The sequence below is a fragment of the Agelaius tricolor genome, unplaced genomic scaffold, assembly GCF_023055355.1.
Source record: "Agelaius tricolor isolate 1412-34295 unplaced genomic scaffold, bAgeTri1.0.p SCAF_10, whole genome shotgun sequence".
NCBI lineage: Eukaryota > Metazoa > Chordata > Aves > Passeriformes > Icteridae > Agelaius > Agelaius tricolor.
The window spans coordinates 25,998,671-26,026,027 of record NW_027269270.1 but is presented as its reverse complement, the minus strand read 5'-3'; the positions used below and the strand labels follow the sequence as shown (position 1 = coordinate 26,026,027).

At 39.3% G+C, this 27,357-nt stretch overlaps 1 long non-coding RNA gene across 1 annotated transcript; it reads left to right on the top strand.

Annotated features, from left to right (window-relative positions):
* The first annotated feature begins 2,674 nt into the window (after positions 1-2,674).
* On the top strand, positions 2,675-14,904 carry LOC139593860 (uncharacterized). The gene is made up of 2 exons (XR_011680408.1): positions 2,675-4,053; positions 13,669-14,904. It is a non-coding gene; the product is annotated as an uncharacterized lncRNA (long non-coding RNA).
* The last annotated feature ends 12,453 nt before the right edge of the window (positions 14,905-27,357 follow it).

Here is a 27,357-nt window from a genome sequence, read left to right as displayed (position 1 = left end):
GTCATGTCAGCTCTTCCCTGAGCTCTGGTGAACATCTGGAAGAGACCAATTCCACGCTATGCTATGCTAGCATGCCTTATTGCATAGCCAGCATGAGACAGCTCATGCTCCAGAGCTGCCAGAAGTCTGAGCTATAGGCCACAGTTCATCTGGCTACCAAGATCCAACAAAAAAATATATATTAGAAACAAAGATTAGCAGTAAGAATTCTTAGATTCAAATACAAGGTTTCTTTATGCTGTGAACTGTGACGTTCTGGAGAATAATTACCCCTCTAAATAATAATTAACCTATCTGCAACAGGGCTGTAGTATATTCCTGCCTTCAGGTAAAAGCTAAATTCATTACAGTTCAGTGAAATACTCTTGGATCTGCAGCTGAACAACACACAACTTCGGGGTGAATTTTAGTCCTGGAAGAAGCCCTAGTGGATCTTATGCATAGAGGTGATTTCCATACTCCCATTTATGGCAGATGGTAGAGAGCTTTAGCAGGACACTTCAGTGCCCAAGAACACACATTTCTCTTGCAGCTTCTCTCTTCTCCATGCCAGCACACTCTGAGCAACAGCCACATTGGTCCCTTTGCTCATAGGAGTGACACCCAAAACTCAGCCAGCCCTGCTCAAAGTCTGATGTTCTACAAGTGCAAAAGAATAACTGATTGTAAGCTCTGCCAGGAGAAGCTTTTATTTCAAAGATGCATCTCTTCATCAGTTATAAAATCGAGCAGCACAACATGAATTTAAGATTCAAATGTCAATATTGCAAACATATGCAGTTTTCCTAGGCAACAGAAATAAACACTATAGTCATTATTACCATTCACACAATCAAATATAATTTGGAATTCATGAATTGGTATCTTTTTATCTGTAATGGCATTTCAATCCTTCTATTTTAATCTCTTTCAAGGCCATCCCTCCTGCTCCTTTCACATATGTGTGGGTACACATGTATACTTGTGCCGATTCTTGCACCATCAATGGAATGTTTCACAGACACTTCTTTTTTTAATATATCTATTTTTCTAAAATATGGGAAAACAAAACTAGTTTTGACAATGAAGATTAATATTCTATACTAATTACTTTATTTACCAATGACTATCATCTTGTCTGACTTATTAGACTGAATACTTTTCCTATGCCTTGTATCTGCAACATTGGCCCAACAGCAGCATTTAGTTTTCATCAGTAGTGTACATGAGTGTCCTATGCCTACTATTGACTAATTGTGGGACTGAAGTAATGTCCCTGGTCTGGTGAAATTAAAAGCCAAGCATCAAAAAGACCATGTTTCATCCAAATGCCTTTCAGTTTAATCAGTATAAGATATTTTTATTGCTGAAAAGCTCAGGTTCAAATACTACTATCAGCACAACTCATCATACATTTAGATTACATAACCAGAACGAATCCTAGGAAGTTTAATTGGGAGCAATTTCTTACTTGAATTAAAAATCAACATGTTTGCATTCTACATGCTTTCAGTAAAGTGGGTTGTTCAGAAAATTATTCTTCCACCTTGTATTAATGTGGCCCAGGATGTCCCTTAGTATTCCTTCTGCATCAGCTCTTGGACTTTGCACTACCCTCAATAACACCAAGTTCTTACACTTGAGAAGTTGCAGATAATTCTGAATACATCAGTGCACAGGAGCAGCTTCAATTATTTCCTCCAATGCATTGTTGTGTGTTTATCTTCTGTGAATTTAATTTGCCATCATATTGCCCAATCATCCAATTTATTAAATCCTTCGAGACATTCTCCCAGTCCTCCATATTTTCTTGCCTGGTTTCACCACCTCGTTATTCAATTAATCTTCTAGATCTTTATGGTGTGTATTGAAAGGTATACTCTCCAAACTACAAAGTGATTATTCTTAAGATTGAATTGGATTTTGCTGTGATACATTCAGTGGTGCAAAAAACACAACCATGAAAGCATCAGACAAAGAAAAATACTCCAACATACATCCTCAAAGAAAACAAAAGCTTGATGGGCTTCCATGTCCACCAGGGACACAATACTTTGTTGTTCCAGGCCCAATAACACTTTCTGTGGTTTATGGTGTGCTAACAAAATAGCAGGCACTTAAAACAGAGTCTAAAGCTTTCAACCCCTCCAGTGCAAGGGAGCTGAACATCCCCACTACACCAGCAATGGCTGTGTTTGCTTTAATCTTCCTTGTTCCCAGGAAGAGCACCACAAACTGCTTGCTGACACGTTCACATTCCTTCTAGGAGCTCTTCCATCTCCTGCAAACCCAGGTGGGGAGAGGGAGATTAGTGAAATGGAAAAGAGGGGAGAAAGCATCACCATGCTGGGATTATGCCAAGAGCCTGGTAGATTTAGGCACTTCATTCCCACTACAGTTCTGTAGATGTTTAGTGCCAAAGACCATGAAAATTATTTCAAAAATCCCTAAAGAAATGACTACATCTGCCACACTTTGCCAAAGCATGGAGCTGCCTCCCTGCTGTGCTATGGTTTTGTCCATAACAGTGTAGGTGGACATTTTTAGACACTAACATCAGGCAGAAAAGCTACTGACTCAGAATCTGCTCTGAACTTTCAACCTAACAGGAATCTCCCTCTGCAAAACTTTGTCAGTCTTGAAGAAACCAATCCATGAAAAGGTCACAGAAACCTCCCTCTGAGCCTACCCAACAGATGTTGCTTTTAGTTCACCCCACAAGCAAAGACACTCATTTCTTTAGAGTCCAGTATAACTGTCATAGAAGTCAGAGGAAAGACAGTTAAAGTTCCAGGGCTGTCACTTCCTTATTCATTTTGGGAATATTCTCAGATGAGGAAAAAATGTCATGAGCCTTATTTCAATATTTCAAACAGGGAACAACAGCAGAATTTGACTCTTATTTGATTTTCTGAGTCTTTAGGGCAGTGCTTTCTATTTCCTTGCAATTGGCAAATTTCTACTCATGGTTTTAGAAATCTTATTTTCACAACTTTTGCTGTATAATCTTAATGAAAGACAAAGTATCTGAATTAAAAAAACAGAGCTGGAACTTGATCAGTAAAACTCAAGAATTGCGTGACAGTTGTCAGCAGTAAGTAGAAGGACTTGATGGCTCTGGGTGGTTTGTACACACGAGTGTGTGTGTGCGAATGCACAATTCTGCTATGAGTCTGCAAAGCAACCTCAAGCAATTCACATTTCTGTTCCGCTCTTTTATACTTCTGTAAAATGGGTATAGCGATACTATTTTCTTCACAAGAGTGGCAAGGAACCCATGTTCTAGTTTACAGTGTTCTGACATGCTCAAGGAGTGCTATTGAAAAGTGGAGAGTTAATTGGTTCATAAATTGTCAACCTTGTGGTTAAAAATAGCTTTAATACATCAATTCTTTCTGAGTTAACACAGAAAAAGGCAATTACTTATGACAAGGTAGGAAGATCGGGGGTTTTTTGCTGAAATGTACCCAAATGCTAATTATTGTGTAAACATTTTTAACTAACTACCACTCTTTGGAGGCCTCTAAAACAAACTTCAGTACAAACCAAACAAAAAAGCTACAGCACAGACTGCTATGCACTCATCACATACATTTTGTAAAATATTATTATAATGCTAATTGCTTCAAGACACTGTGATGTAATTATAACACCGTTATGGAGACAAAACAATGTTTCCATGGTTCTGTCACGATACCCAAACCATTCTGTGAGTCTAGATCAGAATGAAACTCTCAGTGTGCACACATGGAGGAAACACTGGGCTGCCAAAAGGAAATGAAAGGGTGATGCTGTGAATTGTTGACGAGCAACCTTCAAGAAGAAAATGGAAGTGACATTAACACGATTCTGCAAAGATGGCATGATGTCCAAATTAAACTGAACTAAATCAGAGGCATTCCATTTAAATCATGTTATGAACAAGAGCCATTTATGCATTAGTGATTCAGCTTTTTAAATGAGTCAGTGACAATAAATGACAATGTTTTGACAGCTCATCTTGAATGGCAAGAGCATCATCTGAGCCACATGCCTTCTCTTCTCCCCTTTCTCTGATCACCTTCCAAAGAGAGGGTAAGTACATTTCTGGTAAGAGGAATGGTTTCATAAAGACAACACTCCTGGTATCTATGTTTACTCATTGTCAGTGACCACAAGAAGAAAGCTCCATTCCTACTTTTTTTTTCCTCTAAAAAGTCTCATTTTTACTATAATGTCTGGAGAACATGCTAAGACCAGATCTTATCTTTCCTCATACTATCTAGACTGTATTTGCAGACAGTGCCTTGTTTGGAAGAGTTTGTAGCCTAAACTCACTAGGGAGTTTCAACCAAAGTACTACATTTTAAGAAAAAGTCTTCCAAATTTCAGAATTTCCCAATAGGAATATTCCTGATTTGCTGACTTCCTTTTTTCTTCCATTTTATGATAGAAAAATCAAACTTTCTTCTTTCCTTTTTCTTTCAGCTCAAATTCCTTACCCTTCCACTGTCACCTAAGATTAATCCTCTAGCCTGAACCACTTCCCATGATAAGTCACATCTCTGCCTTTCATAAGACACCACATGTTGCAGGAGCCAATCTCTTTAAAAAATCCCAACCGTATAGGAGAAATATCCCTCCTGTAATTGTGCAGAAGTAAAGATGGGGCAGAAGCTGGAATCCAGACCAGCATTTAGGCACATTTCAGTTCTTGGCTACATCATCCAGACCTGTGCATCTGGAGAGGCACTAACACAAACCCTACACTGATGTGCACCCACTGCAGCCTCACAAAAAAGCTTCAGCTGACACATCAGTGCCAAGCTCATCATCCTCCTCCTTTTGAAGAGCCTCTTCAGTTGAAGGAAATACATTGTACAATGGAGAAATCTTTCTCAAGTGACCACCCAAAGGATTAGTGAAAATGGGCTGCCCAGTAATGGCATTGATTTTTATTTGACCTGCAGTTAAAAGTCCAATCTGGGAAGGCTGATACTGGAAATAGCCTGTATGGCTCATTGCATTGAATAGAGAGAGGTTTTAAAGACACATTCTGCATTAAGATGACTTTACCCAAATAATTTTCTAATTTTTCTGTCTGTCTCCTGCTTCAGGGAAATGCAGTTGAACAAAGAGACTGAACTACCATCACCTCTTCCACTCCCATTTGAGCGTGGAGAAGATCCAGCATGTGCATACTGTAACCTCACAATTTCCATAGCAACACCAGAAGGGTCTTGTTAACCACAGGTAGCACAAAACACTCAGAGGTTTTAAACTATTCAGCAAGTCTCAAAAAAAAAAAACCAAAAAAACAAAAAACCAAAAAACCTAAAAAAAAAACCCCAAGTGCTAAATATACGGATTAGAATTTAAATTTTCTGATAAGAGCATAATTTTAAGGTAGCAATTGAAAAAGGAAATCTCTTTCAGGTTGAAATAGTATTGCTGTTGCACTCATCCAGCTTATGGTGAGACAACTCCAGAAGCATAATTTTCTGCTTTTTAAAAGGAAAGTACTAGTTCAATAGTTAATATGAATCATGAGGGAAACTTTACTACAGAAAAGAACACATCATTACATCTCTGTAATTGTTGTTTTTCTATACATCTGCTATATAAAGCTATAACACAACCTACAGCCAAAGAGAAATAGTGCAGCAATAGGGCTATTGCTCCCTCTACTGTAAATATTCATGATTTCTTATTACAGGTCATACAATACAGTCCAAGTCATTAAAAATACTTCAACTAATCAAAAAAAAAACCAAAAAAAACCCAAAAAACATGTTTTCAGAATGACTTAACCAAATTATTATGTTTTCCGAGCAATGCAGTAGAAATCATATCCAAAGAAATACAATTCTTTTTGTTTGTTTTTTCACTATATAAGAAACCAGCAAGGTATCTGTAGGTTTTAACTTAAAAAATAAATACATGAGGAAACCTTTCTGCCGCTGATCACACTTTTGCTTTCTAGTGGCAAATGAAAAAAAGAAGTAAGTGCCCAGTGAGAGGCATTTTGACCTTCTGAACAGCCTCCCATTATAAACATCAGCACTGAGGAAATCAGCAAATTAATCAGGGAGAGTGGAAAATAAACAAGAAGGTGATTCATGAGGAGATTTACCGGGCTGAATTATACATGTATGGGAAAGCAGATTATTGAATCACACAAGCCTTCCGTTACCAGAACTGCCTCATTTCTCAGCTCAGCATCGGAATGGGATCAGTGCCGAGGTGCTGGGCTCACTCAAAAAGTCTTCAAACAAACTCTGATTCTCTATCAAAGGTCAAAGAGGCCAAACAATTTTATCCAAACCATCTAAAATTAGATTGCTATTGAGCAGAGGACAGACAGAGTTGTCTTAGCACCAAATTGCTCTTTCAGAGGCTTTATTCCTTTGCAACCAGAGATTCATAATTTAAAAAAAAAAAAAAATTTTCTTCTGTCTTTTCTGTAATATTACAGTAATGGAGAATGAGAGTATAACCACTAGATTTTTAGTGCAAGATTCCTGCTGGGAGGCAATATGAAATTGCCTCCTCTCTTCCTCAGTCTCTGCTATGGCTCAAAGCAATCAGCAGCAAAGGGAGTCCAGCCAAGGAGGGGTTGATGGCAGGCAAATACCAGAACATAATCCCTGGACTTGGTTGGCGTTTACATAGGCAGCAGAATTTTTGATAAGGACTTCTAAGAGCACAGAACAGAAAAGATTCATGCACCTCCAAACTTCCCATCTAAATATTTCCCTTCTATCCTTTCTCTAAAATACTTTACAGGAAGGAATGAGATAACTTCCATTTTCTGGTGATCTGAATTCTGTAGGATAAGGTTCCTCAACTGATTAGTTTTAACACAATTTCCACTCCTCAGCTTGGACAAAGCACCTCTTCTTGACTTATCACTGATTAAAATCAATAGTAAAATCCTCACTGATTTCACTGAGAGATGGATCACTGATTAAAATCAATAGTAAAATCCTCACTGATTTCACTGAGAGATGGAGCTCCCTGTGCTCTGCAGCCTGCAAGGATCTGAAATCGTGACTGTATTTAAACATAAGAGATTTTTGTGCCAGAAGGCAATGTCAGGCACTTTGGGAAGTGTCTTCCAAGTGTCTTGTTCACTCTGGGCTCCCTGCTTGGGGAAGCATCTGGCTCTTTGTGCTCAAAGCCCTATAAATCTGCATTAGTTTCAAATATATGAATATGAGTCATTAGCCTATGATTTCAGAGTTAATAAAAGAGAACACAAAGTCAACATCACTTCTAAGAATTTCTGAATTTGGCATTATTGCGTCACTGACCACTCTTAGGACAGCTTTTTCTAGTGAGAAAAACTTCTTTTCAAGTTCAAAAGGACCTTTATTTTCTTTTGAATCTTCATGGAAAAATACCCAAAATAGCAGCACCATCACTTGAATCTAATTAAAACCATTTGTCAGAAACATATTTTAAAATTCAATGTATAGCCAGCCTTGAGATCAAACTACAATTATCCTGGCCTGTGTATAATTGGAATCACAGGGATTGATGAGCACATACAATTGTGATATTTTTTTCCCTTCCACCAAAGTTTTTCATTTTAGAGGAGGAAAGAAATAAGTCACAAAATAAAAGTTGTGCATTTCAGAATATGCTGAAGTGAAAAGCATCCACAGACAATAAAGGGGGTTTTGGTATAAAAGAAAGACTTGGCCAAGTCTGGAACTACTTACAAAACTTTTACTTCTAAACTATTTTCATGACCTGGCTAGAAAGATTTGATATTCAGGTGTGGTTTTTTTCCGACACAAGGATTATTGTCTTAAATTAAACTTGAAAGTTCTAGATGTTTAACCATCGACTGAATTAACAAAAGCCATTTATTTCAAGTAAAGAGAAAACACACATTAAAATACAAGAAGGAAATTCCTTCTTTACATGTACCTCCTTTCCACTTTGATTATTCCTTATCTAAAGACAAGAAAAAATAAAAGTGAGATATATTGCCAAAGTGGCTTTTCACTACCTTAATGCACCTCCCACTTCAAGCTTTTACCAAAACCTTGCAGCTGTTCCTTGTTTTGTGTTGGGGTACAAAGGACAGAACACGTAGAAAACAATGAGCTTTTACTAAAACTTCTCTCCAACTGTAATTTATTAACTCACCTGATATTTCTTCCATGGTAGATTAGAGGCGAGCAGCAACAGGCTACTCCAGCTGCTCCACATCACCGAAGATGAGCGGAACTAAAAAGGATAAATTGCAAAGATCCTGCATCTTAAATCACACTGCTATCACAAAAAGAGATATGGTGTGCAAAGGCAAGGAATAGCTTTTATTAGTTTACCAGGTGTAAGTGGGAAGCAGCAAATATGATTTTGGGTGCAGAATTCTTCTTTTAGACCTTTGAAATAATTTACCCTAAAAAGAGGTATACATTCCCCAAAATATATCTGTTTTTTACCAGTAATTCCATCTCATCTAAAATGTAGAATGTTTTGCTCTATTATTTGCTTTACTTATACCTTAAGGTTTGATCATCCCAGCTGCAAAACTGCAATGCTCTGGCAAGACTGAATCCTACATTTGTTTGTTTTGCAGCCGGCTGGGGAGGTACCAACAGCCTTTCATCACCCAGAAATAGTTCTCCAACAGTAATTTTAATGCAATCCCAGGTACAAAGAAGCTTCTGGTGACAAGAAAAGAAATCTCCAGGTCAGGTGTATGAGAAAACTTCAGGACTCTGATTTGGTCATTATGGCTGGTTTAATTAATAGTACTATGGTGTATCAAGGCTGTGTCTTCTCATGGTTTTGTTACCCTTCAGTTAAGCTGATCCAACATTTTTACTAGCTTTTCATGGACTCTGGGTGAAACTAAATAACTAAGCCAATTCAATCAATAAAGAACTTATCCCTCATTGGCATACTTGCTTCCCTTGCTTTTCCCTTAGGAAGAGCTCCTTTAAAGGCTTGATGCAGACTCATCAAGCACAGTACATAACTTGTGGATATGCAGATTACCTATGTTTTCACAGCTTTCCCCCATATACATAATAAATGGTGCTTGCATGGTGTGGGCAGAGTTATGCTACTGACAACTTGTCTTTATAATGCTTCTATTTGGTGTAAGGAATCCAAACACTTTTATCAAAGCAAAAGGTGAAAAAAACAGGCTCTGGCTGCTAAACTAATCAACAGTAGTTTCCTCCCAACTTTCACTGCCAACTCATTTCCTCCCATGGTCATTATGTTGTTATTTGTACAGCAAAAGCTGCTTCACAGGAGAAGACACTGCTTCTTTTGCCAGGGTCAGTAGGTGATGGGAGGAGCCCATCTTAGACCCCTGGGGATGGACTCACACAAAGGGTCTTTGGGCAGGAATGTTTCCAAGGCCAAAAGAACAATCAGGCTCTCATTTTCCAATGATCCAAAACAGAAAAGCAACAAATAACACAGGGCAAACAAAAGAAGTACAGCTTTGTAACAACATAATTACACAATTCTCTAGTTTCACTTTGTACTCAAATACATCAGCTCTTTCTCTACAGTAAAGCTGTGATTTAGCAGCCTTCCTGATTAGCCAACTGCTATACAGCAAGAGCTGTCTGATAATTAGGTCAGTATTAGACCCCAGCCTCTTCCCTTGCTAGCACTGAAGGCCACTGAGGTGGTTTTCCTCTCTGCTGCTACACCAGCTCTGTTCCAGGGCACCCCAGGGCTCCTCTCCCAGCACTGCCTCCACCTCCCACTGGCCCCACAGCAACTTGTGGCACCCCAGGCACCACCTTGGTCTACCTCTTCCCTTGTGCCTTATTCCAAGCCCTGATCTTTTTTCCAGGGAATTGTAATTTAGGTATAATACAAAACTTTAAAAATAACCTTATTTGATTTCATCTCGTTTAGGCAAAGGAAGGAGATAGGCTTTCTGAACTTAAAGGATTTATGATAGGTGCCCAAATCAGCACTTTCACTACAATACTCTTCAGGATCACAAAAGGCAAGATTTTATTTTCACTGAAAAGTTTGCAGTCATATTGCGTTTCTTCTTATATTTATCAAAGAAAAACTCTAGAGTCCTTCTGAAGCATACTTACATTAAAATAGCATGATGTCAGTCTGATTTGTCAGAATCAGTCTGAACGATGTCAGTCTAATTTGTTCATTTACAATGACATCTACTAAATTGGGCCCTGTGGCTAATTTGGGAAATAGACAAAGTGGCACTTTAACCCCACTTGTCCTCTCCACTATCCCAGAAATTCTTTCCTCCCTCAGCATGGAAGGGCAAGAAAATTCTGTCTGAACTGTAGAGTTTTGAAACTGAGCAAGAAAGAATCATACTGGGCAAAATGTGGGGCTGTAGAGACACCTGAGCTTCAGAAAAATACACTGTAAAGCAGGGAGTTGAAAACACCATATCCTATTTGCAAACTGTCATGCCCAATACACAAAACCTGTGGGGTAAGGTCACAGGCTTAAGCCCTGATTGCAAGATGGCAGCACCAAAGGTGTCATTGATGCAGCAGGATTAAACCTCAGATTACTCCTGCAGAGCACTTCCATTTGGGCTAAAACTCACCAGCTACTGCTCCCTCCCATGCAGAAGGTGATGTGAAGCCTTGGCTTTTTCATGCTCAGCCTCACTTGCCACACACCTACATCAACATGCTAGAGAAAGTTGCTACAGCAGCAATAGCTCACTACAAAATGAGACAAGTTTCCATGTACCTTTTTTTACTCCTAATTCTGTTTAAGCAGGACCCATTTCAGAACTCTTGTTCATTAATGCATCTGCACAGGTGACCTCATGATTTGAGACAGGACAACTGGAGGTGAGCACAAAAAGGGGTCAAAAGGACAAAGTTAACAGGTTCTTTGCAAGGCAATGGACATTTTTTTAAAGTCTGCTAACGTATATCCATTAAATATTTTGTCTTCTTATTATTTTTATTAGACTGAATAACCAATTCAGTTTTTGGGGTTTGTGATATTGTTCTCTTTGACTTCCTTTGTGCTACACACACACATGCAGGTACAAGTCTTCTATAGATTAGAAGACAATCTGTTGAGATGCCCATCAGGTAAACATCATTACAATTGTCACTGGAAGGGGATAACACCTAATGCATATGCACATCAGTTCCTTCCATTTTATTGCTATTTAAATTCAGTATATTCTCTGCTGATGTATCAACCCATACATATTTCCCTTGTTAGTGGACAAAACTGTAAGGAGAAAGGGTGAGCTGAGGTGTTCTGCCATTTACATTAATGTCACTAAAACTGCAAATGTTAATATTGTTATTCAGTTTATTGAAAATAGGCTGTAATCCCACCAGTAATTAGGATTTAGTGAAAAGAGGTTTTTAAAACAATACATTTTCTCTCTTGACACAATCCTTCTTTTCTCCATCTCCAGGGAAAACACTGTGTCTATGTCTGACTTTTCTGTCTATGTCTGACTTTTCTGTCTATCTTTTTTCAATCATAGAAATTTGAGGGAGGACAACCTATGTTGCTTTACTGTGGTTTTGGCTCAAGCCAAATCTAGAAGAGGTGCTAAAAATCTTGATCATTTCTTAACTCAATGCAAGAATAAAGCCCTCAAAAAAGATAGCCACATAGTAGGAAACAGAGAAATAACTCTAAAAAATACAGTAGGAAGGAAAAAGCATAAGCAAAAAAACCCATATGCATAGCAAGTGATTTTGCTGCATCATTTTCAGCATAAATCCACAGAGAATCTAAGGAAATTATAGATTCCTCTGCAGGCTCCATGATAAAGAGCTCAAATCTCTCCACCACCTACACAGACTGCAACAAAAGCTGACACAGAAAAAAAAACTAGAGCCAGAAAATGAGAAAAGTCTCTCTTATTTTCTCCAATTCCCACCTGATAACCTTCCTGAAGGTCAGTCCATTCCCCCATGAAGGTCATTATTCAGCCTCTGCCACCAGACTGGTCCTTAAAAGCAGGATCATATTTATAAGTCCCTCATTAGTTTCTTGATTTGTAACTTAATGCTTTAAAAGAAATGTTTGTAAGTACCATGTGTTAGCCAAAACGGGGCCAAGCAGACCGGTATCCAAAGAATGCTGCACCAATCAGCTGTGCTAATTGCTTCCACCAGCTTGCTGAAGTGCCTCAGCTGAAAGTAATATGGAAAATACATTTCTCTTTGCACCACTGCAAAAGGATTTCCAACACCTCTCCCTGAACAGCTGAAGCTATTACTGTTCTTATGCCACCATCCCTTGATACAAATGACAGAATGCTTCTCCATTTAGCAGACACTTTTATTTGCTCTTCTCTGCTGTTTCCCCCACAAGTTCTATCTCACTATAATTTTTTGGTTTAGTACCTTTCAGTTTCCTTTTCCAACCGTGCACCATGAAGACTCCTCTATTCTAGTTTGCTGAAAATTATAATTCTTTCTTCTGCTACTTGGCTTTCTACCCTTTGATCCTTTTTTTTTACTTTCCAAGTAAGCCATCTGACCCTTTCATACCTCCTCCATGCTTTTTTGCCTCATTCACCCCCTCCTCTTCTTTCTCAATTGCTTTCATCTTAATTCATCTATGTGCTCTTGCTGCCCAGTTCCTCTGCAGCTGATGTAAATTTTTTTCCTAGAGACTGATAAAGCCCAGAAGTCAAAAACTTCATCTTTAATCTTATTTTCTTATTTTCAGTATGGATTCTATAAAATGGATTTGGACTTGCCACTTTACAGTATACTGATGCAGTATTAGGAGAGTTCCAGTTATATCGTAAAGAGCCAAAGGAATTAAAAGTCAAAGCAAAATTCAGATGCTTTAAATATTTTGCTGATTTTGGTTTTAGGTAAAATTATGTACAAATGTACACAGCACCTCCTTCTTTCATTATGTTCTGCTCTTTGCAATTCTCTGGTCTCTTTACATTTGCAATGCCAAAATATACTGGTTAAAATAGACCAAAACAGGAGACGTTTATCCAAACTGGCAGGTTTTGATGGTGGGCAGGGGATTGACCAAGATGCACATTAAGAGAAAAGGAGTCAGGAATGTAACATTTGCCAGTGGCCTTTGTCACACAGCCTGAACATGGGTCTCTTCTGTTCCTGGAAACATCTGGACAGATGCAATAGTATGCTGCAGTCTCCTTCCTGATGTAGAGTGATACAGATGTGGGGAGTGAGAAATCCACAGATGGCAGAAGAAAGGAGAGACTGAAGGGCAAGGGAGAGGTTGCAAGTGTGAGCTGGATTCACAGAACTGGTGAGAATGTCATCTTTTACTCACAGCTTGTTCAATGAACCTCCTTCTTCCATGTCCCAGTGACCCTTCATTCTTTGATTCCAAACTTTCAAAGCCAAGGCCAGAAAGCAAACATGTTTACACACCAGCATGTCAGAGGTGCTGTGCCTTTACCTGCTGATGGCCTGTAGTTCCTATGGTGCCAATTTGACTTAAGAAAATGTGTAGTTGATGAAGAGTTGAAAACATGGAGGCTTTTGATGGGATCAGTTGCTATTGCTGTAGCTGGCAACCCATCCCACAATACCTCTTCTTCCTCTTCTCCAGCAAGGATGGAAGCAGCTGCATGGTACATCCAAGGGTGGGCAAGCCAGCGTTCCTTCCCTGTTGTAGCAGCATCTCTGCTGGATACTGGCTGGGTCATGGAGAGAGGAGAGAGAAAACTGCCCTGACTGCTTTATTTTCTGTTTCTCTTTGAAGCATGGGGTTTACAAGAGAACCAGAGTGGAAGAATGACTGATGGGATCCAAATACACTGTGATGAACAGGCTTCCTCCTGCCACTCATGTAAGCCTAGGGGCCATGAAGTAAGAAAATCCAGCAACCAGGTCATAACTGTCCTTTTTCTTTTCCTGCCAAGTGTCAGAGTAGCAGGTGGCTGGAAAGGCTCAGGGGTCATTTAGGATGAGTGACAGCACACTTTGCTTCAGCCATGGCCACATGGCATTCCTATGTCATCCCACCTGCACCAGAGAATTAGGGAACTAAAAATTTGCTGCCTGAAAGACATACCCTACTTAATTTTGCTGTCCTTGGATTGTCAGATTGGATGTTGAAAAACCAAGATCAAACAAGGTACTTACAGTAAATAATTGATTTTGACTTCCCAGGCTTGATGAAAGATGTATCCTTGACATGAGAACACAAATATGTGAATTTCAAAATGTATTCAGCATTCAAACCCCTCCACCTGCATACATACTGCACTCTGCTACAGTCCAAGAGCAGACAATATATGTAAGGCTGGTGTGCAAGGCTATTGTTTCCCTTGGCTATGGCTACAATTAGGGAAATTATAAACATTCATGTTTCCCCTCTCTACAAGGATATGATGATACAAAACCAGCAAGCTCCTCTTCATTGTCATTTTTCACATCTCTCACAGACTCGGTTCTTTCCGAAAGCCCGGATGCAAACACAGCCTGCCAGCTGACAGGGCTGTTGGCTTTTAGTTTTGTGTTTGTCAAATAATCCTGGTGCTCCAACCCATGAAGGACTGATCAGCCTCTCTTTTCTGCTCACCTTCTTATCAAAACATGGATTAAAGGATGAACAATTAGGAGCAAACTGGGGGAGGAAGGAGTGCAGGCAGTTTTCTGAGCAGCCACAGTGTGCACATGCATAGTAACCTCCTGTGATTTGCTTCCATCAGTGGTGATGTGGTCACCACATCATCCAGCTCTCTCTGGATCCACTCATTAAATTTAACAAGATAATTATCTTTTGTTTTTATCATGAAATTGCCCAGGCTATGCTAAACCAAGAATTCTTCTCTCTTTTGATGTTAATTAAAGACATTCCTATTAAACAAGGTTTATGAACTATTGTACATAGTAAGAATTTATGGCAAAGAGTAATAGCATGTAAATATGTATCACAACAAAAATCACCTATTATTTAATCAAACTCCAATAAAAACTGCTTAGTTTAATTCTCTCAAGGACTAAGTATCTATATGTGCAGTTTCTCCAATTGATTTCGTTCATTCCCTACAAGCTTTACTTCTGCTCTTAGCAATCCACAACAGAAAGTTAATGTGCCCATGTTCTACTGCATTTGCACAAAATATCTTCAGAGGAGAAACAGAATTAAACATGATGGTTTTATCATTATATTCTGACCTAGTAGAACACAAAAAATATGATTTAAAATTACCTGCCTGTTGATGCCAATTTAGATAGCAGTAAGTTTAAAAACAAATATGTATATCTAAATTAAAACAATTATTTGTGTGCAGTCAGGGTGAGTGTTATCAGAAGATCCTCAGATGGTTTCTGTGAATCCTGAAGGTGAGGAAGCCCAGAGATAGCTGTTCATTTCCCAGGTGCTATGGGGAGTCAATAAAAGAGGTAAAAGCAGTGTTCTGGTTTTAATTTATACCAAGCTCCTGTGCCCTTTTCTTTAAGCAGTGTTTTGCCAACCTGAAGAGCATGAAGTCCAAGTGCTGCCGATGCCTGTCTCCTGCAAATTGTTTACAAGTGTTAGAGACAGTGTTCCCTGTGTCTTCTGTGCAGGGGGAAGAAGAGGTTGGCCTTCTACTATTTTTTTTTTTTTGATGGAGGAATCTTGCTTTCTTTTGTATTCCTCCCACAGAGTTTCCTACAAGGCAGCATGATCCAGCCCTCAGTAATTAAGATGCCCATCCTCTTCCCACAATTTTTAAGTACAAAAGCTAGCTCTGACATCAACAAGAAAGAGAAAGTAATATTATTAATGCTAATTGGTTAGTAACAAATCTCTCTGGACATATGAAGCCTATTCACAACTTGAAACAGTTACATAGGGGAACACATAACTGAGCATGAGAGTGAAATGAATGGGGGAAAAAAGATGTTGATGATGAGAACTTCATCAAGAATCCTCAGCAAGCCTGAACCAGCTCAGCACTGACTTCAGCTGGCTAACCCCAATATCCAGTTCATGCTTTGATGAGCAACAATTTAGCAACACTATTTAGCTTTTTGCATCTGTGGGAAAAAAAAAAGAACTGCTTGAAGGAAGAGAGTTTCACTTCCATAAACAGCAGGCTAACTCCCCAGCATTTTCTGACCTTCAAAGATATCTCAAAATGCAATTTTAGACAAATGCATCAGGAACAGACTTTTTATGTAGAAATAAAATAACCATTTCTATTTCATTTGTAGATTAAAGTCACATAAACAAGTACTGCCAACTTCAGCTGGATGTTATTTAAGATTCACCTCCAGAAGTGTTTTTTTGGTTTTCTGTTTTTGAGCTAACACTTTCCAAGTCCTATTTTGCCTATTAGTAATCAGGTGGGAGATTATGATAACATCTTTTTTCCCCCATTCATTTCACTCTTAATCACATTGAACAGTGAAAGTTGATTAATAAATTTCTCAACTGTAAATAGTTTTTTCGGTTTAATCCTGTGGTTCATGTGCAGAAACACAATCCAAACAATAAATCAAATCTATGTCTACCCCACACCTCCTGAAGTGCCCACTAAACTCACAACATGAGAGCAGAGGTCACACTCCTCTCTGCAAGAGACCACGTGGGACAGGAAGCAAGACACCAGCACTGAACCTTGTAAAGGCAGGTCCACCATAACTCAAGAGCTGATATTTTTGGTGCAAGAAAAAGGCAAAAAAAAAAAAAAAGGGAAATAAACTAGGGGAGATGATAACTACTGGACTCAGACCAGGGATTAGAGTTATGAGTGAAAGTGAGGAATCCAGCGGGAGACACTGAGCACTTACTGCAAATCAGAAAGCTTCTTTATGTGTTCTGACACGGATACCAAGACCAAGGCCATCAGTTTCATCTCTGAGAGTGAAACTGAAAATGAAGCTGTGAGTAAGTTATAAGCCCTGGAAAACAAATCAAAGAGAAGGAAAGGGAGAAAATCCAACATCCTGATAGAAGTCAAATAAGGGCGGGAAAAAAATCCAATTTTTTCACAAAATTCAGGTCAGTCTTTGGACGTCAGATCATCCTTTGTATGACCGACAAATTGGGTCACCTTAGCCTAATTCAGCCCTGAGAGCCCTGGTTCACCTGAGGCAAGGCATACAGAGCTCACAAGGCATGAAACGAGTCCCATGACATAACCATAACCACTATTGCAAAAATATTTGAGTTTAAAGTCAATATTGGCAATTTAGGCTGTTGGGCAAGAGAATGTAGCCCTAGAGAAGTTCTCATATATGGCTCCTTTATGTCTCACCATATGGAGAAGCACAGACACAACAGTTCAAGCTTCCCTGGCTTCAGCCAGGGGTAATCCCTCAGGGGTAATCCACAATAATTTCTATTAGAAAAGGAAAACCTTTTCTCAAGTCTTTATATTTTCAGCCTTCTCTGCTGTGGGAGTCACAAATTATGCTAACATATTCACTAGCAAGCAGAGTGAGACCACTGAATTAATTTCTCATAAGACAGCAAAGAGTCATAAGATATGAAAAGATCTCCAATCACTTTCATTACCAGGCTGGACAAATAGTAGGCAGCGATTTTTACTTTTTAATTTTATTTTTTTACATAAAAGAGATATTACACAGATCCTGAGAAATATTTTTTTAATTATTTGCCCAAATATTTCAGGAACTATGATGGGCAGGATATCACTGAAGGATCTGCATGGCTGTTCGATAAGTGGGAGTAAAAATGATTGCTTGAGAGATTTAGCTGAGATATACTGATATATTGAAGATCAAAACCAGAATTTCCAGGTAAAGACTGTGATGGAGCTGGATGAGAAAAATTGAAGGATAATTCCCATCCCATAAAACAGCTTAGGAGAACCTGGGCTTAGAGAATAAATGCTTTCCTGTGACTAAAGTCTATTTTACTTCAATAATTGCTTTTCTCAGAGAAGATAATTAAGGTGAAGATGATGATGATATCAATGATTTAATGCTCTTTAATTCTACTGAATAATTTAAGGTAAAGACAACACTTTGCCTTCAAGCCATTGCTTGCATCCTTTGATGGAGTCCCAGTGCTAACTAGACACATCTAACATATGCTTATTTCAGTCATTTCCTTATTGTTTCAAGATAATGATACATTTTCAGCACTATTATGTGGTTTATAAAGGAAAGAATCACATGCCTACTATTAAATAAATAGTAAATTCCCTAATATTTCAAATGTTTGAGGTTAAGGTCCAAAAGGAGTAAAAATATTTGGAGCTCTGATAAGCTCAGATTCAGAAAGCTCACAGTGGCTAAACCAATAATACAGGTCAGCTTCATAGCTTAGGTAAATGTAGTAAATGTATTGATTAATAGGGACTTGTATGGATTTACATCAATTGCATAGGGCCCACCTGAGACTCCATTTTAAATGGATGGTGGTATCTGGCCTAGGTCTTATCTAATTTCCTAGAAGGATAATCAAAGCTCATAATTTTCACAGGCAGAGAAGTCTGGTACCTTTCTTTATTTCCAATACATCAGGGAAATTATCAAACCTACAAAAATAATATTGAATAGTATATATGTATGTAAATTACATAACCAAGGCATGTACATTTAATGACCAGGTTTGCAGTGAATCTGTTTCCTCATCACCCCACTGCCATCTTCTGAAGCCAATCCACTGCAGCAGCAAGCCTAACCTGGAATAACCAAGCAGTGTAGAAAGTGTAATACGCTGAATTTTTCTCATGACATCTTCTGACAGAACTGATTCATTGTACTGTGATGTTAATATTGAACCAAAAATGGTAATTTAAATGTTTGTATTATTAATACTCTCCTGATAGGAAGGGAAAATATTTGATATATGAATTGTGTTTTGGCTGCTACACGTAGGTAGATTAAAGGAAGCAGTTTCAAATCCTGAGGACCTAGAGGACAAAACCTAGATTAAAACTTCCCTGAACATATTTTAACAAATTAGAAAAGCCTTGTGGAAAAAAAGGTAGCTGTTTAATACAGGAATGTGCAACATTCCACAGTGATTCAGAATTCAGCAGCAATATAGACAACATAACTGGATTTCTTATGCTGTTGCACAAAGTTTTGAGGACTATCATGAAATTCAAGTTCAGCATTAGTTGACAACACTCTGCTGTTGCAAAAGAGAAAAACATTGTACTGAGAAATATAAACAGGGGTAACATTTATAGGCAGATGATGTAATCCTCCTGTTATTCTCAGCATTGGTAAGGTCTCAGCTGAAGTGTTTTGTCCCATTTTGGGCATTATATTTCAAGAAAGATGTGTATCAGCTGAAGTTTTCAGATTAGAGTAACTAAAGTTTATGAAACACAACACGTAGGCAGGATTGAGCAATTTCAGGATGTTTAGCACAGAAAAGGGAGTACAACATAGCAATTACCTTCAAATCTTCAAAACACTACTGCAAAGAAGAAAGGGAAATTACCCTCTCCAAGTTCAGGAAGAATAAAAAATAAAACAGTAAGTTTGAATCCATCAGGGAAGATTTAAGACAGGAGCAGGACAAACTTCTTCACAGTGAAGCATTGCAACAGATTTCTCAGGAGGATGGTAACTCCAAGTGCACAAGGGCCAGCTGCTCCCTCAGTGTTGGATGCCAGGAGTCACGTCCAGTTCCACAACTGGCAGGGCAGAGACCCCCACCCAGGGCCCATCCCACTGCCCTGAGCAAGGAATCAGGGCAGGCAGCTCCAGACAGCTCCAGACAGCATTATTCTGGTGATGCAGCAGATGCAAGGCCAAGCCAAGAGGCAGCCAGCAGCCTGGGATCAGGAAGGCACATGGCCAAGCAAGGCCTGGCTGTCGCTTGAGCCTGGCACCCTATGGCATTGCTGGGGCAGGGACTGATGGCCCTGGGCTGGGCTGGAATAAAAGTCCCTGGCCCAAGGGCAGGCATGAGGGCTCTTCAAGGATGGCTGGGCAGAACCATTAGGGCCACTGATGCCCTCAGGGCTGCAGGACATGGAATGCCACATGGAAAGGCTGGAGGTCTTCAAGAGCAGGTTCCTGGCAGGATGGGCAGAGAAATCTCTGATCCAGCCTTGTGGCAGAAGAAGAGACCTGGTGACCTCTGGGCTTGCCTTCTTTGTTTTGACATGTCAAGTTTGATGCCAGAGATCTGAATCTCTCTATTGTACAACTGCTGTGGCTCACAGTGATGTTCCCCAGACATCAGGAAGGATGCCTTGAACAGAATGAAAAAACATAACACCAGAGCTCTAAAGGTCTCAAATGAAAAAGCAAGAGATATCTTCCCCACTTCTGGCACTAAAATGTTTAACATTGATAATTTACATACATAAGCTTCTTATTCTACAGTAATAGTGTTAACACTGACTACATTTTTAGTTTGGATGATTTGCTTCCACCTGTATGTCCATAAATATTCTACATGGATAATATAAGTACAAGAGATGGTGAATACTGATCTATTAGCTGTTTCTATACAGTGGAAGGTAGATTATTTCTTCAGCTGTGCTTCCTCTGGCCCTGAAGATTTCTGGTTTTCATACTCAGATCACTTGCTCCTCCAAGTCATATCCCCATTGCCAAAGAAAGAATATGTATGTCTAAATGTCCAGTAACAAATATAAAATTATAGCCAGGCATCACTCCTGCAAAATTAACATTCTTCCAGATGTTACAGAACTAGATATTTTCTACACTCACACTGTTAACTTTACCTGGATTGTTATTACTTATAATCATTTATATGATTCTACTTTATTGTCCCACTTTATTTATGGAGTATTTTTGCTATAATCTTTTTTAAATGTACCCAACAAATATGTACTTTGGGCACCAAATTAGTCTCTTAGGTCACTGATGCTCCCCACATATCACAGCACACCTCTAAAAGAAAAGCCTAGGTCAAGCCAAATACAATTATTTTGGAGGATGATATGGGATTACAGAAATTTTTTTCCTCCTCTAAATGGAGGCAAATAGGATGCATTTTTCCTGTGATGCATTTTTAATTTGTGTTTATCCACAGATGGAAGGGAGAGATATATTGCCTGTAGCTGGATTGGCTCACAAGTAGGAGGCACTCAATCTCCCAGAAGAGTTATCTGAGAGTGCAAGGAATATTGGACACTTTACTGAAAGAACTGAGTGGCTGAAGTTTTTAAGCCTGGCATATAACCTGCTCAGAGTTGAAAGTTTATTCATACTTCTGTGGTATCCTGAATGAATATGCTGTATATTGTGGTTTTGTGTTGATGTTTATATTGAAAAAGGAGATCAAGGTTTTAACCAGGTAACCACTAAAAGTCAGGAGGAAAAACTTTTTTAGGAATGAGGGAATTACTTTGACTATCTTCTTTCAAGGATCAATGAGGCAAGAATATTTGTAATAGCTTTTTCCTTTCCAGACAATTGACAACAAATTAAGCATTAGGGAAGACAGCTGGAGAGACAGGGACAAAGCTGTAGGCTTCATGTAACAGTTTGCTACAGCTGTTTCTGCAGGGCTCTGCCTTTGCTGTGAGTGTGATCACAAAACATTTCCCTTGTTTCCAGCATCACTCAGCAGCCAGGACTGATTGCTGAACCAATATCCTGGTTCTGTCTTCCTATTCCTCACTCACTCTGATTTTGTATGGCTAATGAAGAAGAGTGGAACAAACTTCTTGTGTCAAAGGAAACATCAGCATCTTTCCACACTACCTCATATTCAGGCAGTCTCTGTCAAAGAAACCTAAGAGCATGAGGGGAAGTCAGTACCACAACATGTGTTTTCACTTACTAAGAAAACCAAAGGGCAGATAATGGGTTGGGATCTAATGGCAATTGATAGTCAATACATATGGAAAGCAAACTGCAGTCTTCTCACATTTTCTAAAGAAACCAGAATTTAAAAGCTTATCACTTAATGCTGACAACACAGGAAATACAGTCATGGGTTTCACTATGGGTTCAGAAAAGTACCTACAACCGTCTCACAGCACTTAAATGTGTGACTTCTTCAATTCTTTTAACTATTCAACAGAGAGAGGAAAATGGATTTGTGAATTTCTGTTTATCAGTGGAAAACAACCAGGTTACAGTGCTGATGTGACTAGTTAGAGATATTGGTGTGATTGATTCACTGCTGATCTTAAGAAAGGACCTCTCACTCATCCAATTTAGCCCAGCTGAGTACACATTTACATATATAGTCCCATAATTTCTATGTGGGATCATGAGGAGGACTAACAGTGCACTGGCTATAGCACTGCTTTTGTATCAGTATAGCCAGCTTTATTTCCCAGACAAAAACTGTAATTCAGATGAGGTTAGGCCATCGATGTGAGCAAGGCAATCAATTACACTGACATAATCAAAAGTGGATGTGAAGAAAAAAAAAAAAAAGTAGAAGAAAAAGGTTTTGAATCAGAATCACACAACCATTCAGCTTGAAAGAGCCCCTGAGATCACCTGAATGGTCTGGTACAGCTCAAACAGAAGTTAAAGCTTCAAGCAGAAATTTGTGGTTAAAGCTCTGCTGGCTGTTTGCAACAGAAGTATATTATTTTTAAGTCTCTTAGATATTATAACTTTCTTATCTATTTTCTCATAAAACAATAGGAGTTGGTGGGACCGACTTCATTGACCTTTGACCTCAATACTCTCACTGCTAGTTCCAAAACCTGCCTCCTGGGAAATTTGAACAAATGCTTTACTTAGAGACAATTCTGTTCAGATATTTTATTTACTGTTCCTCTATTGCTTCATTTCTTTTCATAACTTAGAAGGAAATGAATATCTGAGAAATTAATCTATTGTTAGTTTTTCCCCTAAACCCATCAGATTCTAGATCTCCTATTAAACTTGCATACTGTGAAAGTTGTCTATGTGGTCTTAAAGATCAGTTTGATGTCACAGATTTTATATTTAGTAGAACAATAAATAATAGTGTTTTAGGTAAAAATTACTATTTTCACACATTTCCACTAATAAAACATTACTCTCGTCAGTAAGATTGCCTGAAAAGACAAGTTGTGACAAAGATTCTATGAAATACCAGTGGAATTTTCCGAGTATTCCCTAACCCAAGATGTGCCTGGATTTATCGCGTGGAAATTCCCTTTTAGGTTGAGCGCAGAGCGGATTTTCATGTGCCCGTGCTGCCATCTCGTGGCAGTCAAGCCTCCTGCACCAGTTCTGACTCGGCGCGGTGTCACCTGCTGCCAGCGCCGTGTCACCCGCTGTCTGAGCACTCTGGGTGTGGCTCAAAAAGGCCATGACAGATCGACTCTTACTGATGTCTCCCAGAAGTCATAACTCAACACTCTTCTGATCTCATCCTGGTGAGAACTTCTCAGGATGAAGAGCATTTCATGAGCTTTACATAAAATCCTTCACTTGAATGTGGGTAGACAGGCCAAGCCAAATTATTTTTTCCCCTCTATATTTACATAATATGAAGAAGAAATTCATCGTTTATAGACACATTCATTCCAAATACATCAGAAAATAAAAATGTGGTGGCAGGCTTTGTGAACCACTGAGACCACAGGTCTCCCATGCAGCAAGTCCTGCTGTAGCTGTCACTATGCATGATCAAAATTGGAGTGAGACATTGAAAATCTAGTGTGCATAATTTTGAACCTTCTTTTACAATTGCACCTCAGTTCGAGGGTCCATAATATATTAATCTTTACTTTCTCATTATATCTCTACCTATCCAACTGAAACGTTCTCTATTAAACTTCTGCTTCCTCCAATCATATTTCACTGTGGACATCCCTTAAGCCTGACTTTGACAAAGAAAGAATCTGTTTTCTATAGGTTACTTTCTTAGCTACATATTCATTGCTATCCACCTGCTCTTTTCTGTTGGCTCTATGTAGCTTGAAGGACAGGTGGATAAACAAAAATCTGTAATTTGCTTTCTGTTAGTCAAGTTGTAGCTTAATTCCCTAATTCTACATTTACAGGGACTTGGAGAACTACCAAAATAATCTCAAACAATAATGACTGGTATTCTCGGCCTACTTGTCTTATAAAAAGTTCCTTATTTTGTGAAATGCCCTACTGTTAAGAACACACAACTTTTTTGAAAGCTCAGAGAAAAGTTTAACATTAGTTTGTGCTGGGGCTCAATCATGCTTAGGTTAGTATTTAGTTACATCACTAGAACTTGTTAGTAGTGGTAGCAAGAGACTTTCAGACTTACACTGAGTGTGAACTTGCCTTGGTTTTCCTAGGCAGGAAAAGACCCATTTTCTGACAAAACTTGATTGATTGACTGATTGCTTGCTTGATTGATTGATGTCTTCTCTCATATTTATTAGCTTCATTTTCTTCACTTTCTCTCCTTCCTGCAACAAAGGAGAATTGTTTTACTTTATTTGAGAATTGCTCCCTCAAAGATGTCTGCTCCTCAAAAGCTTGTGTTCTGTGTGTATTTGTTCATCATTATTAAGCATATCAGTCTTGTGCAGAGTTTTCTGTAAGACCCTGGTGTTTCAACTCACTCTGTAAATAATTTAGGGTAAGAACAAGCTTTTTGTTATTTTCAGCGATGCTTCATGCAATATGGACAGCACCTCAAGCATTAAGATTGCAAATACAACCACATGTATGTTTTAATTATTCATCATTCAGGCAGCTCTTCCTTGGCTAATGATTTGAGTCTTTTCTTCCACATATATTATGCTTTTATTTATCTCACATTTGCCAGCTTTTTTTTTTCTTCTTTTCTGATTGACATTAGCATTATTTCTACAGCAAATAGGGGTGAAATCTGGAAGATTGTCAGTTTTTTCACAAAGGCCTCAGCCATATCCAAAACCATGTCCTGGAATTGTTTGAGGAATGTTAGTTATCTGTCAGGAGGAAAATATAAAAACGGTTTCACTAAATGGAATTAACTTTTCTCTCTGAAAGATATCTTGATTATAAATACAAGTAACAATATAATATTTATAAACATGCAGATCATGGCTTTGAAGCATTTCAGCATTTCGATGTTAGACAAAAAATAATCTCTTTTTATTAATTCAGTTTTACCATAACAAGCAGACAGGTCAGAGATATTCAGTGGTTCCCCACACTGTTTCAATACAGAAAGGCAGTGTCAGTCAGAAGGAGCATCCATCTTCAGCTGGGTGTGTCTGTGCTCAGCATACACTGCTGCAAACCCTCGCAGTTCTGCCATGACTCTCATAACAGCTTGTTCTTCTCTTTAAAGAGTGACAACCTGGAGCTCTGTGACCATGAGAATTTTAATTATTTATGCAATTTTTAATCCTTGTGGTTGCATTTTTAAAAATTATTTATAAGGCAATCTTGCCTGTAGTTTCACAAAGGTTCAGTTGGCAAGAATGGGCCGTGATAGCTTTCTGTATTCATTTTCCTTCACATGATAAAAATGAAGTGCTGGCTGATCTGTGTGTCTTCAAACCAAAGGAGGGCATTGAGGGGGGATTGGGTTTTGTATGTTACCTGTTGCTAAACATCTTGCAATAATTCTTCCTAATTTAAATACTGCACCCACATCTATCAGTTATTAATCCATAAACTTCCAGAGACTACCTTAAAAAGAAAGTATGCCAATGGCTCTGGCTCTAATTTGGTAGTTACCACACATGTTTTTGAACTTTTTTCATCTTTCTCTTTTATCTTTCTAGTTTATATTCCTTCCTTCAGCTGTTCTATTAGTGATCTTATAATTTTTAATTTTCAATGAGAAGAATTGAAGTCTCCAAATTCCTACCAGAAAACCCTTCTCTTTTACTGTTTTGTTTGGGGCTTTTCTTGACAGGATGATAAATATATTCGCAATCTATTTTTAATTCAATTTTGTCATAGTTTCAGCGTAAATGTTAACATGGTAATAACAACACAATTTGCACATTGGGAGAGCAGAGATGTTGAATATTTATACACACTTCTGCTATGGTAGCCTTAATAGCATAGTAATCCAACCACATTTTCAGCCTGAGTAAATGTAATTGCTCCCAATTCTGTGTGTTTACAAGGTCTATTTCTTCAGCTAATATAAGCAAGGACATGCAGAATACTGATATGCCAGTGATAAACATGGTGTGTGTTTGTGAGTGTGGAGCTTGAGGCACCACCCCTGATGATCCACGCACACAGGTGTTCTCTGGGAATGCCACAGAAGGTTTAACAAGCTGGGAGCCAGCGTGCAGGACCAAGAACTGATGGATACAGCCTGCACACCACGATCCAGCAGCTCCTTTCCCAGTCATCCTGCTTTACCTTTGTGCCCCTGCAGCACAGGCAGGCCCAGAGGGGGCAGGCTGGACAAGAGGACTGTTAGAGATACATATTATAATATTGGCTTTTAGCAAATATGAAAATGGATTCTACATGTGTGGTGTTAAAGTAAATTTGTTATAAAGATATACTTTTTATTTCTGTTGTTAATTAAACTTAGACATAGTGAAATAGCTGATGTAAGTATGTTTGTGTTAAAATGCCTGCTTGGATGGATAACATCCAATGAACATATGAAGAGGACACCTGCTACAGATATGCCAACTATCAGCACTCACTGTCTGAAGATGGTGTTGCCTGAGGCCAAAACTGAATGTGATGATAAAAAAGGACTAGAACCACAACCAAGGAATACACATGCTCTAAAAAGGTGGATCCAAGGAGGAGATATGCTAAACAATTATTGGAACATGTTAACTAGTTTGGGGAAAAGTTTACTTTGGATAAGGCTCTCTGAATATGCAACAGGTTGATGCAAGGGAAAAGTATTTAAGGGGGTATCTCCGAAGATAACAGTGTCTTCCTGGCTGAGTGCCAAGACATACCTTTGCTTTATCTTTGTCTCCTATTGTCCTTTATTAAACTTTTTTTTATTTTCACAGGAGAGTGAACGTGTTTTTTACAGTACATAGAGTAGAGCTGCGCCAGTGGTGATTCAGGTTGGACATGAGAAGGTGTTTCTTCACTGAAAGGGTGAGTAGACATCGGAACGGGCTACCCAGGGATGTGGTGGAGCAGCGGACCCTGGAGGTGTTTGAGGAAAGGCTGGAGGCGGCAGAGTGCCAGGGCCTGGCTGACATGGTGGTGTTCGCTCACAGGCTGGACTCGATCAGCAGGGAGGTCTTTTCCAACCCGATTCTGTGACTCTGTGACCATTCACCTGCAGGGCTCGGTTTTCCGCTTATTTCACGAGTGCACGGAGCCTCAGTGCCCGGGGAGCATTGCCCTGAGGAGAGCTGCCGGCTCCGCAGGGCGGTCCCTCAGGGAGCGGCGGGGCGGGGCCGGGCACGCGCCCCCCCTCACGGCCCGCTTAGCCCCGCCCTTTCTCCTCTCGCCTCCCATTGGCTCCTCCGCGCGCGCTCTCCACCAATCCCCGGCCGCGCTGCCCAGCCCACCTCCTTCCCCTTCCCGCGCCCGCGCCCGCCGGCGCGCCGCGAGGCGGGGTCTTTAGTCCCGCCTCCTACGTTAGCCACGCCCCCTCACGGACGGACCGGGTGGTGATTGGCCGGCA